General features: G+C 46.3%; 1 protein-coding gene across 14 annotated transcripts in view; it reads right to left on the bottom strand.

Annotated features, from left to right (window-relative positions):
- LOC144768069 (alpha-2-macroglobulin-like protein 1) overlaps positions 1-15,406 on the bottom strand; it is a 618,955-nt gene that overhangs the window by 433,690 nt on the left and 169,859 nt on the right. The window lies entirely within an intron of this gene.

Here is a 15,406-nt window from a genome sequence, read left to right as displayed (position 1 = left end):
GAAAGCACATGGCCTCAGTCATCAATGTGGCTTGAAGACAAGGAGCACAATGATGCAGGGAGGAAGTACCAAGGACCCATGCAGCCATTAATGCGACTAAAAAAAAGATGCACTGTGAGCAATGGTGCAGGCATACGAGCCACACAAAAGCATCAGCACTGCACTGAGTAAAGGCGCATGGAAAACAAGGATGCAGATGCATGGACATCACTCCACCTCCCTGACAGCAAGGAGGAAAAGCACACAGCAAAAACGGAATGAAGGCACACGGGGAACAACCTTTACAACACAACTTTTACAACGCACTTCCACTACAACAAAACTTTTACAACGCAACATCCATTACAACGCATGTCATTACAACGCAACCATTACAACGCATGACACTACAACGCATACCATTACAACGCATACCATTACAACGCATTCCATTACAACGCTTACCATTACAACGCATACCATTACAACGCATAGTACCCTTAAACTATCCAACACTTCCCTACTGTTGCACCCCCTGGAGTTAGAATAGTAATTTTTACCCCTACACTATCCAACACTTACCCTACTGTTGCACCCCCTGGAGTTAGAATAGTAATTTTTACCACTACACTATCCAACACGTAACCCTACTGTTGCACCCCCTGGAGTTAGAATAGTAATTTTTACCCCTATACTATCCAATACTTACCAAATATGCGTTGTAATAGTATGCGTTGTAAAGGTAGTATGCGTTGTAATGGAATGCGTTGTAATGGTAGTTTTAGGAAATTTGTTGTAATGGCATGCGTTGTAATGGAATGCGTTGTAATGGATGTTGCGTTGTAAAAAATGTGTTGTAAAGGCATGCGTTGTAAAAGTATACGTTGTAACGTCATACATCCAGGCACTCTAGCCTCACCCAATTATGAGCGCTGTATGTCTCAGGTGTTACACAGTGACTGCAGCAAGAAGCATACACAAGCTTCAGGAAACTGCTCATGGCAGGATTTAGGTCAGACTGGACAGCAGTACCAGGCTCCCGGTTTCAGCATGATCAGTTTGTCCAAAATCCTCATGGCAAGGGGACCAAAATACTCTTTACAGGTCGCAAACTACTGGCAGCATTTTGCAAACAGAAATATTTTATGATCCAACCTATGTGCCATTAGGCCTGTTGGTGAAAAACAGAATTGGATTGAGTCTCAAATGGCCTATCTAATTAATATTAATTAGAAAGGTCATAAATTGACCTTCTCCCTTCATTCGTTATACCCTTGTATATTACACGACTTATAGCATATGAAATTATAGCATTGATTACAATACTGAAATGACATAATTTCAGAGAACACACTGAATGGCAGAGTGGCAAGTTATAGTTAATACAGACTAGAGATTAAGGTGACAAGGCTATATGAAGGTGCACAACTTGTAGTAAATTGAAGATGGTGCATTACTTAGAAATTGAAGTTGTAACTATAAATCTAGAATTTCATTTGTTTGTATAGTTTCTTTTTTTATTGAGCAGAGCATTAGGTACAAGGAATACATAACATACTTAAAAATGTGTTTGTATAGTTTAAGTTAGGTTTGTCTAGAAAGAAGACTAAAGAAAGTTTTCTTAACGATACCTTAATCGTTGACTTTTTCATTGAATTTCAATGGACTTAATTTTTTTAATAAAAATGTGTTTCAAATCGTACTGTCGAGTGTCATTTAATTGTTATTAAGTGGAGTGTCACAAAATATATTGAAGGACAGTCTAGTATAGTCTAGTGTTACAGAGTCTAGTGCTGTGGAGTGGAGTCGCATATAGTGGAGTAAAATGTTATACAGTGGATGTTGCACTCCACCTGTGGCCGGCTTCTGACAGCGGGTGTAACACGTGCTCTCGCTGGAGTGTGGGTACCGCAGGGGTGCCAGTGGGCAGCCGCAGGCCCTAGACACACTTACTTCAAGGCGACCAGTCCACTGGTGCCCTCTTTAATGGTGATCCTCTCCTTGTGGACATGCTGGGAGACAGCACTGGTGTCTCCATATTTCTTCCCCTTCTTCCCAGAATCCTCTAGAGAGGATTTCTGGGATAGGAAATACTGCCTGTTCCAAGATGGTGCCTTGTCAATTACTTCCAATAGGCTGTTCCCAATCCAACATGGTGGCCTACCTTCTTGTGCTATAATTCCAGTGCTGGACCTCTTAAGGCAGGGTTTTCCATTCTCTCATTTAGTCACAATGCTCCAGATATCCTATGGTGTACTCCAGCACTACAGTCTTTCCCTGGCTCCTCCAGGAATCTTCAGTCTTCAGTTATTTTGCAGTTTGTCTTCAGCCATTCCAGAGCTCCAGTCTTTCCTTGGCTCCTTCCGGAATCTCCAGTCATCTCCTGTTGCTTGGGTCCTTTACATTGTGTTTTGCCACTAAGTCCCAACTATGCCCAGAAGTTATCTGGGAGTTATATTGCCCCCAGGCTTATTTCTCCTTCCTAAGGGCAATTACAGAAGGCACTTCCTGTTTAGGCACTTTCTGTATCACCAGCAATGTTGCTACTGGAATGGGTCACCCATACCTCTGTTAGTAAAGACTTGTGAAACCAGTGCTTCTGGCCCAACTCACAGCCAAAAAATCTCTGCCAGGTGTGAACTTTGTGACTGTTTGTGATGCACCTGTCCAGTCTAAGCCTGGAAAACATACCCCCAGACCTAGTATAGCTCCAAGCAGTTCCAGTAGACAATACTCAAGCTCTTTTTCAGACTATTCAGCAGCAGACACATAAATTATAACAGTTGAGGGTTTTAAATTTGGCCTTACGAAAAGCCTTAACATCCCAAGCCTCAGATGTTACAATGGTCCCATCAACCATTCCACTGTATTCTAGGGACCCAAATCAATTAAAGTTGTTTCTTGATTCTGTGACAGTAATCTTCGCTTTTGTCCTGCTCAGTTTTTACAAGATCAGGCTAATTTGGGATATATGATCAGTGACTTGTCCAGACCAAGACAAACTTGGGTCACCCCTTTAGTTGCTTCAGGAGATTCCAGTCTCTCCAACTATCCCATCTCCTTGACTGCCTTTAAGCAAATGTTTGAGAGACTAGATGTGGAATATTCAGTGGAAGAAGCACTCTGTGAAATCCAACAGAGAAAAAAGTATGTTTCAACATGGGTAACTCGCTTCCGTCACCTTGTAGCCAAAACGACTTTGGTCGCACAAACTCTAATAACAGTTTTTCGCAGAGGGCTCAAGGAAGAAACAAAGGATGAATGTGTTCACTCAGCTGCATCATATTCCTTATCATCCTTTTTTTTTTAAAGAACTTTATTCACAGATGTTATATCTGCATGTAAACGTACAGTATTTCCAACATTACAACAGCCGGTTTTTCCGTTTTAACCCCCATGTATGCCTCCCCAGCATGTCCTAATAACATTCAAGGATTACAACCATGAGATGCATAGATCTTGTCATACAAATCTGTCATATCTACATCGTGGGGAGGTAACATAGCAAATACTGAAACAACCCAACTCCCTCCCGCCTCCCCCCACCCTCTCCCAACCTTGAACTGATCGTCTCCTGGCTGTCCAGATGTAATAATCCTCTTAATGGGAAATTAATTGTCAGGTCCCTCCGGAACCGTAGGCGCTAATGTGTGCTGACGCATGGGGTGCTCTTACATGTGGTGGTTGCCGTCGTAAGTGTGACTGGGGCGTCCTGTTAACCCTCGCTCTCATTGCCCCCTGTTTGTGGTCGTCCCTCTTCCTCCATTGCAAGGATCATTGTCTCCCCTTCCTGGGATATTGGGAATTTCCGTAGGCCCCGTGCCTCTTCCCTCCTGAGTATCGTCCCTTCCGCCTTCCCCCTCTTCAGTACCTCTGCTTGCCAAAGGGGTATACCTGGTGGTATATGTGACTTCCATCTCATTGTAAGTGTCCTGATCGCTAATAGCAGGGCCAGATCGAGCATTTTCAGTTGAGCCTTCTGTGTTTTGGGCCGTCTGCGCAACCCTAACAGGCAATACAGTGCCTCTACCGGCACCGGAAGATTCGTGACCGCTCTCAGCGACTGACATACTCCTGACCAGTACCCTCGGAGTCGTGGGCACGACCACAACATATGAAGGAACCCGGCTTCCGCCTCCCCACAAAGCGGACATGTGTGGGGAGAGTTCGGGAACATTTTGTGCAACCGATTGGGAGTCAGATAAGCTCTGTGCAGGACCATCCCTTGTATGAATCTGAATCGGACATAACGCGATACTCGCCTGGGGTGTTCTAGTATTGTGGTCCAGTCCTTGTCCGATAGGACCTGAGCCGTGTCATGTGCCCAAGTGTGTTGAAGAGAGGTATGTGAAACTGCAGCATGTGCCCGAACTACCGTGTATAGCCAGCACACCAGGTGCCCACCTGAGCCCATAAGATACAATAAGTGCACCAATTGGTATTGTGGAGGCTGTAGACGCTGAGGCACCCATCTGTGTTGTATATAGCGTGTGACTGTGGCGTGCAGCAGGTACATTCTGGGGGAGCGCCAGTGGCCTGCAGGAAGGCTTCATGAGTCAGGAGATGGTCGTTGCCGAATAGATCACTCACCACCTCCAAACCCGAGTCCCGCCAAGGGCGCAGCGCTCTAGTGATAAGTCTGCCCTGTGGTGTTGGGATGCCCAGCAGAGGAATGTTGGCCGCGTACGCCTCCGTCGAGGCAGTGTAAGCCAAGGCCTTTTGCCAGACTCTCAGAGCTGTGCGCAGAAGCAGGTGGCACTCCCTAGGAATGCGACTTCTCGGACGTAACAGGGCGTGTAGTTCTCCCCTTCTCAGTCTGTCAGGCATGTATTCTATTTCGTGAAGGTTCCATCCTGCCGTCCAGTAGGAAAGCCACTGGAGTTGGCCGGCATAATTGTAACCTCTAAAGTCCGGGGCTCCCATCCCACCAATTCTAGTCCCTAGTTGCAGCTTACGCAGCCCTATTCAACGTCTTCCAGTCCCCCAGATCAGGGTGATTAGTAGAGAGTTGAGAGTATCGAAGATAGATTGTGGTAGGAGCACTGGGAGGTTAACAAAGAAATATACCAGTCGGGGAGCATTACCATTTTGGAGAGCGCAATTCTGCCCATGATTGATAATGGTAGTGACGTCCAAAACCCCACAGAGGCTCGGAGGCTTCCTATAGCTTTTTTAATGTTCCCCTCGATCTGATCTTCCTGCTGCCTATAGACCTGTATTTCAAGATATTTAAATGTATAAGTTGCTACTGGGATATTGTGGGCGGCAAACGGTATCACGCCTGGGTCTGGGGTTTCACGGAAGTAGAAACCGTTCGACTTCGCCGGGTTTATAGCTAGACCCGAGATGGCGGAGAATCTCTCAAAGATTCCATAGATGGGGCCGTGATCTGCTTCTAGGTCGCGGAGGAACAGTAGGTGTCACCGCTCGTTATCCCTCTATCCCCATCTCGGCTTGTAACGCTATGGCCAGAGGTTCCAGTGCAAGCACGAATAACAACGGGGACAATGGGCATCCCTGTCTGGTGCCATGGTGAATCATGTATCGATCTGAGATGTGGCGCCCTGATCGTGCCGTCACCGAGGGGGCCGCATAGAGTAGTCTAATCCACGCCAGGAGCGAGGCCGGAGGCCGAACTTCTCCAAGGTCGGGAACATAAACGACCAGGTTAGGGAGTCAAAAGCCTGCCGCAGATCCAATGCTATGCAACCCGCCCTTGGGAGGTCCGGTGGAACTGACGCCATGAGTGCGTGTAGCCGATGCGTGTTCATAGAGGTGTTCCTACCCGGGAGAAACCCACATTGGTCTCTATGAATCAAAGTCGGGAGGTGTGACTGTAGTCGCAGAGCTATCACTTTACTAAGTATTTTGTACTCCGTGGAGAGCATTGATAGTGGCCTGTAATTTGCCAGGTCTAAGCTGTACCTCCCGGGCTTTAGCAGTGAGACGACCAACGCTTGAATCGTCAACTCAGATAGACAGCCTTTTTTTTCTAATGCCTCCCGATACACCTTCTCTAAGATTGGTACTAGGATGTCCGAGTATGTCGCGTAGAACTCCACTGGGAGACCATCCATTCCTGGCGTTTTCTGGCGGTTTAGGGATTTAATGGCTACTTGTATTTCCTGCTGGGTAATAGGGCCTTCTAGTTCCTGTTTAGCATCAGCAGTCAGGACGGGGAATGGGAGGTCAGTCAGGAAAGTAGCAATTTGCTCCGGGTCAACTTCTGTGGGTCGGGCGTACAGGGTAGTCAGGTGGTCTCGAAAGGCTCGGTTGATCTCAGTTTGCGTACCCACTATTAGACCATCCTGTGTCCATATCCTAGTTATTACCGGGATGTCCAGGTGTTCCCGAACCAGGCGAGCCAGTAGTGCCCCCGACCTGTCCGCCTCTGCGTGCTGTCGGTGTAGGTATTCCCTGTGGTCAATGACGCGTAGTGTTTCAAGAGCATCGGCATGGTCTATGTTCGCTAGTTGTAACTCCTCCCTTCTAGCAGGGTCCAGCCCCACCTCGCTTTCCTGTTTCTGTAATCTATCCTCTATATCCCGCAGCTTCCTAAGGATTTCCTGTCGGGCTCCCACTAATTGTCCAATTGCTGCCCCACGTATAACTACCTTCATTGCATCCCATACCACCAGGTTCGTGGAGGCAGTGTCCAAGTTCTCCATGAAGTACCTATCTAGTGTCTCGGACAAGGAGGTTCTGAAGGGGCCATCCTCCAGCAGGAGCGGGTCCAGGCGCCAAGTAGGAACCGGGGTAGGGACCCTGCCCCATCGAATGCTAAGCGTCAGGGGCCTATGATCCTAAAAGGTTTTGGCTAGGTAGTCAGGGCTTTCAATCCTAGCAATCAGTGCGTCTGAGCATAAAAATCTGTCAATCCTCGTGTGCAGTGCATGTATGTGTGAGTAATGGGAGTATTCCCTGTTCTCAGGGTGTATGGTCCGCCAGGCATCCCTCAGTCCCCATCCAGTCGCCCATGTACAGAACACGTCTGTCAGTCGGGAGACCTCGGCCACTTGCAGGGGAGGGTGCGATCTGTCTTTGTCAATATCCATGATCATGTTCCAATCTCCCCCTAGTACCCAGGGGGTGTCTGACCAGTCTGCTAAAGCCAGTCCCAATTTCTGCAGGAATTTGTCTTGATCGAAATTCGGAGCGTATACACTTCCGAGTACTACAGGCATGTTATCTAACGTCCCTCTCACTAACATGTACCTTCCCTGACCGTCCACCCTCCTTTCATATTCCTTATCATCCTTGATTGATTATATTCTTTGAACAGCACATCTGCAAGGTAATGCAGAACAACAAATAGTTTGTCCTTCCTCTGGCCTTGGTCTGTCTCAAATATCATATCAGTGGGTAGTGACTCCTTCTGAAGAATCCTCATCTTCAATTCCCAATGAAAACTTGTGCAAAATAGGGCTTGCCTTGGAACCCTCTTTCTGAGGCTGAAAGCGAAACTCATCTGAAGAAAGGCCGGTGTGCATTTAATGGATCACCTGGAACATCTGATCCGCGATTGTTCAGTTCGTTCTCCAAGAACTTCAGGAAACGCCAGGGTCAATCTTTGTGAAAGGGAGAAGAACAGGTATATCTCAAGAATGTATTAAGGATTGCTAAAGAGTCCCCTGAACAGGTTCAGACTGACTATGATATTCCCATAAGTCCTGGGCCACTTAAGCAGATGACCGTACCACTAAGGGTGACTTTTGGAAAACATCAGGAAACTGTCTCTTTTTACCTAATTTAATATCCAAATCACATTTCAATTCTGGGTGTTCCTTAGTTGACTGGTCATAAACCATATATCAATTGGGAAACCAGATCTATACCCTTATCTTCATAATTCTCTCAAACATTTCTATTAATCAGATAACTACTGGATCCCTAAGAAAATGGCTTCAGCACAAGACTCTGGAATGATCAACCTTCCCGATGGAGTTCCTGCTCAATACTGCTCTTTTTCAGATGTCTTTGGGCCCGATTCACAGAACTAATTTAAGACAAAATCCTAAACTTACTACTTTTGGTATTCACAGAACTTAAGATTTTGTCTTAAGACAAACTTAAGACAGACTTAAGACAGACTTAAGACAAAATCCTAAGTCTGTCTTAAGTCTGTCTTAAGTTTGTCTTCGAACAAACTTCAAAATCCTAACTTCTGTGAATATCAAAAGTAGTAAGTTTAGGATTTTGTCTTAAGTTTGTTCGGTGAATCAGGCCCATAGAGAAACCTAAGGAAATATTCCTGCCTTCTCATCGAGAGTTTGATAGTGATATTCCTATTGAACTTGGAGCAACTGTTCCATTTGAAAGGGTGTATTTTCTATCTAAAAAAGAAGGCATAAGGCAAAATCTGTAAGAAAACAGCCTTATAGTCAGGTCTACTTTTTCTCCTGGGATGTCACTCTTCCTTTTTCCTGAAAAGTTCAAAGATCTGAGACCATGCATAGACTTGAGCGGCTTGAACAACGTCACCATGGACAGATATCCCCTTCTTTTAACCAAGGACATTTTAGAATCATTAAGGAATGCTAAAATATTCACCTCACTAAGGGCCAGATGTAGGTAGGGTTTTACCAGTCGGTAACGGCCGAATTCGGCCGTTACCGACCGGTAAATGGATTTTGAGATGTAGGGGGCATATGTGTACAGAATCGGTAAATTTACCGCTCGGTAAATTTACCGATTCTGTAAATGTACCGATCGGCATTTTTACCGATTCGGTAAATTTGAGATGTAGGTGGGACTCTTCTGAGTCCCACAAGCCTTACAGAATCGGTATTTTACCATCAAATTCAATTTGATGGTAAAATACCGTTTCCGGTGTGCATGCACACACCTGTGCCATATGACAGGCAGACCTGCCCTTAGGGCAGGTATGCCTGCCACATGGCACCCGAACCTGTTTTGGGGGTGCTAGAGAGTGTCAAAGTGACACCCCCTGCACCCTTGTGAAATTCGGTATTTACCGATTCGGTAAATACCGAACCGGTAATGCCCATTCATTCCTATGGGCTTCAAAGCCCATAGGAATGAATGGGCATTACCGGTCGGTATTTACCGAATCGGTAAATACCGACTTTTACAGATTCGGTAAATCCACATCTGGATTTACCTACATCTCCCTCCTTATATTTTACCGATTCATAAATACAGAATCGGTAAAATTCGGTATTTATGAGTCGGTAAAATATATTTACCTACATCTGGCCCTAGATCTTGGAAGAGTTTACCACCTTCTCTGAATGACAGAAGAAGACTAATGGCAGACAGACTTTCGGACTCCATTAGGTTACTTTGAATATCGAATTATGCCGTTTGGCTTAAGTAATGCACCATCCATATTTCAGCTTTTTATGGATCATATATTCTCAGAAATACTCAATCAATTTTTCATAGTACACAATAAATGTATCTTCTCAAAAAATCCTCAGTTGCATCACGAGCATGTCAGACAAGTGTTATCTAGATTGCGCCAAAATCAACTCTATTGCAAGCTTTAAAAATGTGAATGGGACCAGTCTGAAGTTGATTACTTATGTTTTCTTATAAATAGTACTTGAATTTTCATGGATCCATGTACTGCTTCAGCCAATTATGGATTGGCTGTCTCCCGCAAGTGTCTAGGAAACCCAATGCTTTCTTGGTCTAGCCAATTTCTACTGTCAGTTCATCGACAATTTTGCCTAGTTAACCAGCAACAAATCTTGTGTTCTTAAACAAGACATGCTGGGCCACACCTTTCAATGGAACTCTTTAGCTGAGGAAGTCTTCTAGGTTCTAAAACAAGTCTTTACTCAAGCTGCTATCTTACGCCACCCTGATTTAACTAAGACATTTATCATTGAGACTGACGTCTCTGAACCAGCTAGCCGTTCTTCTTCATCTCCAAGAAGATGAAGAATTAGAACATCCTATATTCTGTTGCTCTTATATTCTTTGAGAAGAATTACTCAGTTCTAGAATGATAACTTTTAGCTATTAAAAAGTCTTGCTCTGAATAGAGGCATTTCTTATTGGGAGCTCAAGAACCCTTCGAAATTTGCACTGACCACCGCAATCTACGATGTCTCAGGATTATGCAGTGCCGGAACAGTTGACAAGCTTGATGGGCTTACTATTTTAATCAGTATGACTTTATCATCACGCACATACCTGGTTCCAGAAATATTCTGGCTGATGTCCTTTAATGAAGATATCCTGAAGTCCTTTCAGATTATGGTCTATACGTTCTACCACCTCAAAAGATCATTGGAGTGGCATGGTCATTTCATGTCAGAGTTTAAGTCAATTATTCCTCAATTCACAAGAAAGAATGGGAAGCCTTGGCTGGCAATTTGGAAGAAGGGGAATCTTGACTTTCAGTGAAAGATCCTTTTCATTACAGATCTGTGAGTTAAAGTCTTCAAGAAAGCGTTGGATAGCGGGAGGGTAAAAAGGATTAGTTACTTACCTGTAATCCTAGTTCTCATCCAGGGGTATACTCATCAAAGTCATAATCTATGAATAATCCCCGCCCATGTGCGGGATCCCGGAGCATATAGAAAATACATATAAATATATATGTATATATATATGTGAAAACATATATTTGCAGCCTAAAACATTTCCTAACTGGCAAAATTGCCGCAAAATTACATAAATTAGCATACATACAGTAGTACTCTTCCAAACCCTAAGGAAGAAAGAGAGCAGAAAACATTTGTATACAACAATGCTTTATTGCCATAGGAAAAACCTGTAATTGCAGGCATTTGCCAGTAGGCTGCAGTAGAGTATAAAGCAAACAAAGAAAACTGACACCTTGCCTTTAAGGCATTAGAGTAGGGGTACCATGCCTTCAAGACCTGAAGACAACCCCCTGCTCCCATGATGCACCACAGGTGACAGTTGGGTCAGTTCTTTTTGGAGGTGCATAACACCTGTGGAGATCCACAATAAAACATCTCATAACTGTGTAACTCTGCTCGTCCGGGGAGGTGGGCGGGAGCTTATGACTTTGATGAGTATACCCCTGGATGAGAACTAGGATTACAGGTAAGTAACTAATCCTTCTCATCCAGGGGATACTCATCAATAGTCATAATCTATGAATAGATTAGCAAGCTCATACCCAAAGTCTCGCGGACGAGCAAGAAGTATAAAAACTTCACAGAATGACTAAGACATATATTGCAAATACATCTTATGCAAAAAAGTTCCTTAACGAGGCCTGCCCTACTCTGGCATCGGCCTGAGTATCTGAGTCCAGGCAATAATGGCGGGTAAAGGTATGGACAGACCGCCAAGTTGCCGCTTTACAAATTTCAGAAATAGGAACATTACGAAGGAGAGCTGTAGTAGAAACTTTCCCTGTAGTAGAATGTGCATGTGGTTTACCCTGCAAGGACTTGTTAGCTAGTTGATAAGCTAAAGCTATACAGGAGACAATCCAGCGAGAATTGGACGTTTTGGAAGCTGACAGGCCAGTATTAGTACTACCATAATTAACAAAAAGCCGGTCAGACTTCCTAAGAGGCAGGGTTTTTGACAAGTAGAATTTCAGGACCCTCCGGAGATCTAAAGAGTGTAATGACCTCTCCGGGGGAGTGGAAGGATTAGGAAAAAAGTAGGTAAGGTAATAGACTGGTTGATATGAAAGTCTGAAACTATCTTAGGCAGGAAACTTGGGTGAGTTCTTAAGACCACCCTGTTGGCATGAAAAACTGTGTAAGGTTCCTTGCAACACAAGGCCTGGATTTCACTGACCCTACGGGCAGAGGTAATCGCCACTAGAAAGGCAGCTTTCCAGGTCAAGTGCTGCAAAGAGGCCTTATGTATAGGCTCGAAAGGAGCACTCATCTGCTTAGTCAGGACAATATTAAGCTCCCAGGGAGGGGAGGGGGTCCTCACCGGTGGGAAGACTTTTTTCAGACCTTCTAGGAAATCTTTAACTACAGGCATAAGGAAGAAAGATGTCTGATTAGGAGACTTCCTATATGCTGTGATTGCAGCTAAATGAACCCTGATGGAGGGGTATTTCAGGCCTGATCTCGCTAAATGCAATAGATATGGAAGAATCACCTGCTCTTGGCCATGTACCGGGTCAAGAGAGTGCTCATGACACCATAAGAAGAACCTCTTCCACTTGAAAGCGTAGGACTTCCTAGTGGAGGGTTGTTTTGATTCTTTAAGAATAGTCATGCAGTCTGCTGGGAGGTCTAAATGTCCATACTGGATGACCTCAGGAGCCATGCCGTCAAGCGAAGGGAAGGAAGGTTGGGGTGAAACACCTTTCCCTGGTCTTTGGTCAACAAGTCTGGACGGCATGGTAGGCGCCGGTGAGGAACCTCCGACATCTGAAGAAGATCGGGGTACCACCACTGGCGTGGCAACTCTGATGCTATCAGGATCATTCTGGTGTTGGTCCTGTAGAACTTCTGGATCACCGCCGGGATCAGAGGCAGGGGAGGAAAGGCGTAGAGTAATGTCTGCGACCAGCTGATCAAAAGACCGTTCCCCAGTGATCCCTGTTGAGGGAACCTGGACGCGAAGACGGGGCATTTTGTATTGGCCGCGTCTGCGAACAGGTCTACGTCTGGTGTGCCCCAACACCGAAAAACCTCTTGAGCCACTTCCTCGTTGAGCACCCAATCGTGCGCTTCTACGAAGATTCTGCTGAGGCAGTCTGCTTGGACGTTTTGAATTCCTGGTAGATGAACTGCCACTATGGACAGGCCTCTTGCTAGGAGCCAATGCCAGATGGCTTGTGCTTCCAGGGACAAGACTCTTGACCTCGTGCCTCCCTGTTTGTTCAGATAGAACATAGTTGTTGTGTTGTCCGTCTGAACCTGGAGGTGGTTGGTGCGCAGAGAAGGATAAAGAGACTTGAGAGCCAGATGAACTGCTCGAAGCTCCAGGAAGTTGATATGGTAGCCTTGTTCTACCTCGGACCAGAGGCCTTGAACTTGGAGTCGGTCCATGTGAGCACCCAGCCTTGAAGGGAGGCATCCGTGACAATTGACTGAGATGGAGGAGGACGATGGAACGGCACTCCTCGGAGGAGATTGGATCGTTTCAACCACCATCTGTCCCTGGCTTCTTGGGGAAGCAAGACCCGGTCTTCCCACTGATCCGATCTCTGAGACCACTGATCTTCGAGGGCTTGTTGTAGAGGTCTCATGTGAAGGCGAGCATTGGGCACGATGTAAATGCATGAAGCCATCGATCCCAGAAGAGAGGACACTTGTCTGGCTGTGGGGGCCTGATTGTCCAGAAGAAGGCAACCCTTCAGGAGCATAGATGACAACCTCTCCTCCGAAGGACACACGCTTGCCTGTAGTGAGTCCAGAGAAGCACCCAGGTAGTGGATCCGCTGAGAAGGGTTGAGCACAGATTTTTTCAGATTGACGTGAAGACCCAACGAGTCCATCAGTTTGAGGCAGAACGACAGATGGTTCTGAAGCAGCGACGGGGTGGAGCTCTTCAACAGCCAATCCTCTAGATATGGATAGACGAAGATCTTTCTTTTGCGGAGAAAAGCAGCCACCACCGCCATGCACTTGGAGAATGTCCGAGGTGCAGATTTCAGGCCAAACGGCAGCACTCGATATTGGTAGTGACGACGTCCGATCTGAAACCTTAGAAACTTCCGATGCTTGACTGACACTGGTATGTGGAAGTAGGCGTCCTGCAAGTCACTGGCACACATCCAGTCTCCCTGATGAAGATGTGGGAAGATCTGATGCAGGGCGAGCATACTGAACTTTTCTTTTCGTATGAATTTGTTTAGCCTTCGAAGATCTAGAATGGGCCTGTATTCTTTGACAGTTCCTCGTTTTTGAACCAAGAAATATCGGGAGTACACTCCTTGATTTTTGTGAATTGAGGGAACCTCCTCTATGGCCATCTTCTCTAGAAGGACGGAGACTTCGTCTTGTAGCAATTGACTCTTGTAACGTGGAAGATGTCGCGATTGGAGGAGGACTTGCGGAGGAGGAGATTTGAACCTCAGCAAGTAACCATGCTGCACAATATTCAGCACCCATCTGTCTTTTGTAATGGATTCCCACTCTGTCAGATGATGAGAAACACTCCCTCCCACCGGAGTGACGAACAGACATGGAGGAAGCAATGGCTCAGGGCTTAGGAGGTTGCTTTGAGGAAGGCTGCTGTTTGTTATTGCCACCTCTTCCTCTGCCAGGACAACGCTGCTGCGTCTTCTGCTGAGACTGGGATTGCCACTGAGGGGTTTGAACCCTCTGTTGGAAAGACCTCCTGTCTCCTTGGCGAAAGCGTTTCTTGAACTCCTTGCGCTTTTCTAATCCCACAGCTTTGACGGTGTCCATTTCTGCTTTCATTTTGGACATTTCGTCGTCCGCGTGTGGACCAAACAGAGATTTCCCATTGAAGGGCAAATTCAAAATCTTCTTCTGGGCGTCTGGCTTGAGCCCTGTCAGGCGGAGCCAGGCCGAACGACGGGAACAAATACCACTTGAATAGCCATGGGCCGCAAGGTCAGAGGCATCCACTGCGGCGCTAATAACTTGATTGGCTACAAGGCCTCCCTCCTGTATAGTCTCCAGAAAATCTTGGCGATCTTCCTTGGGGAGCTTGTCTGTAAAGCGAGTCAGGGAGTCCCAAAGGGACCTGTCGTACCTTCCAAGCAAGGCAGAGGCGCTAGCCACCTTCATAAAGGAAGAAGAGGTGTTGCATACCTTCCTACCAAACGAGTCCATAAGTTTACTATCTTTTTCAGGTGGTACTGAGGAAGAAGTAGAGCCTGCATGGGACTTCATGGCAGCCGCCACAATAATGGAATCCGCTGGAGGATCCGATCTGAGGAACAAGGGATCCTCTGCAGGGGCCTTGTACTTCTTGGCTATCCGAGATGGAACAGATCCCACCACTGCTGGTGTGAGGAAAGTAGCCATAGCCGGTTCTAGGAGGCCGGGGACCAGGGGCAGTAGAGGCCTGGGCGCTGTGCGATGACGGAGGGTATCAAAAATCACAGAAGTGGGAACCACTGGAGTGTGCAGCGTAATATTCAGCTTTTTTGCTCCCCTGCCCAGAACATCGTAGAAAGTCGCGAGGTCATCAATTGGAGAGACTCAGGAAGGAGGCGTAGAGGAGAAGGTCGGAGAGTAATCTCGGTAAGACGACCTAGACGAGGACGACCTTGTGGAAGATCTTGTACGCCGCCTCTTATGGGACCTGTCACGATTCCTGCTGTGACTGTCCTTGGACCTAGAGCAATGTCTTGATGGAGACCTCGGTCTTGGCCGGATTGGAGATCTTGGTCTGACAGGTGTTCTTGCCCGCACTGGAGAACGTGATCTGGCTCGAGATCTTGGCTTGGGTGAAATCCTGGGACTCCGAGGAGATCTAGATGGTCTGGCCGGAGTTTTTGCCTTAGACTGAGAATATGTATGGGAGTAATCCG

The sequence above is a fragment of the Lissotriton helveticus genome, chromosome 7, assembly GCF_964261635.1.
Source record: "Lissotriton helveticus chromosome 7, aLisHel1.1, whole genome shotgun sequence".
NCBI classification, from domain to species: domain Eukaryota; kingdom Metazoa; phylum Chordata; class Amphibia; order Caudata; family Salamandridae; genus Lissotriton; species Lissotriton helveticus.
Note: the sequence above shows the minus strand (reverse complement) of the source record. Positions and strands in the feature narration are given on the sequence as shown.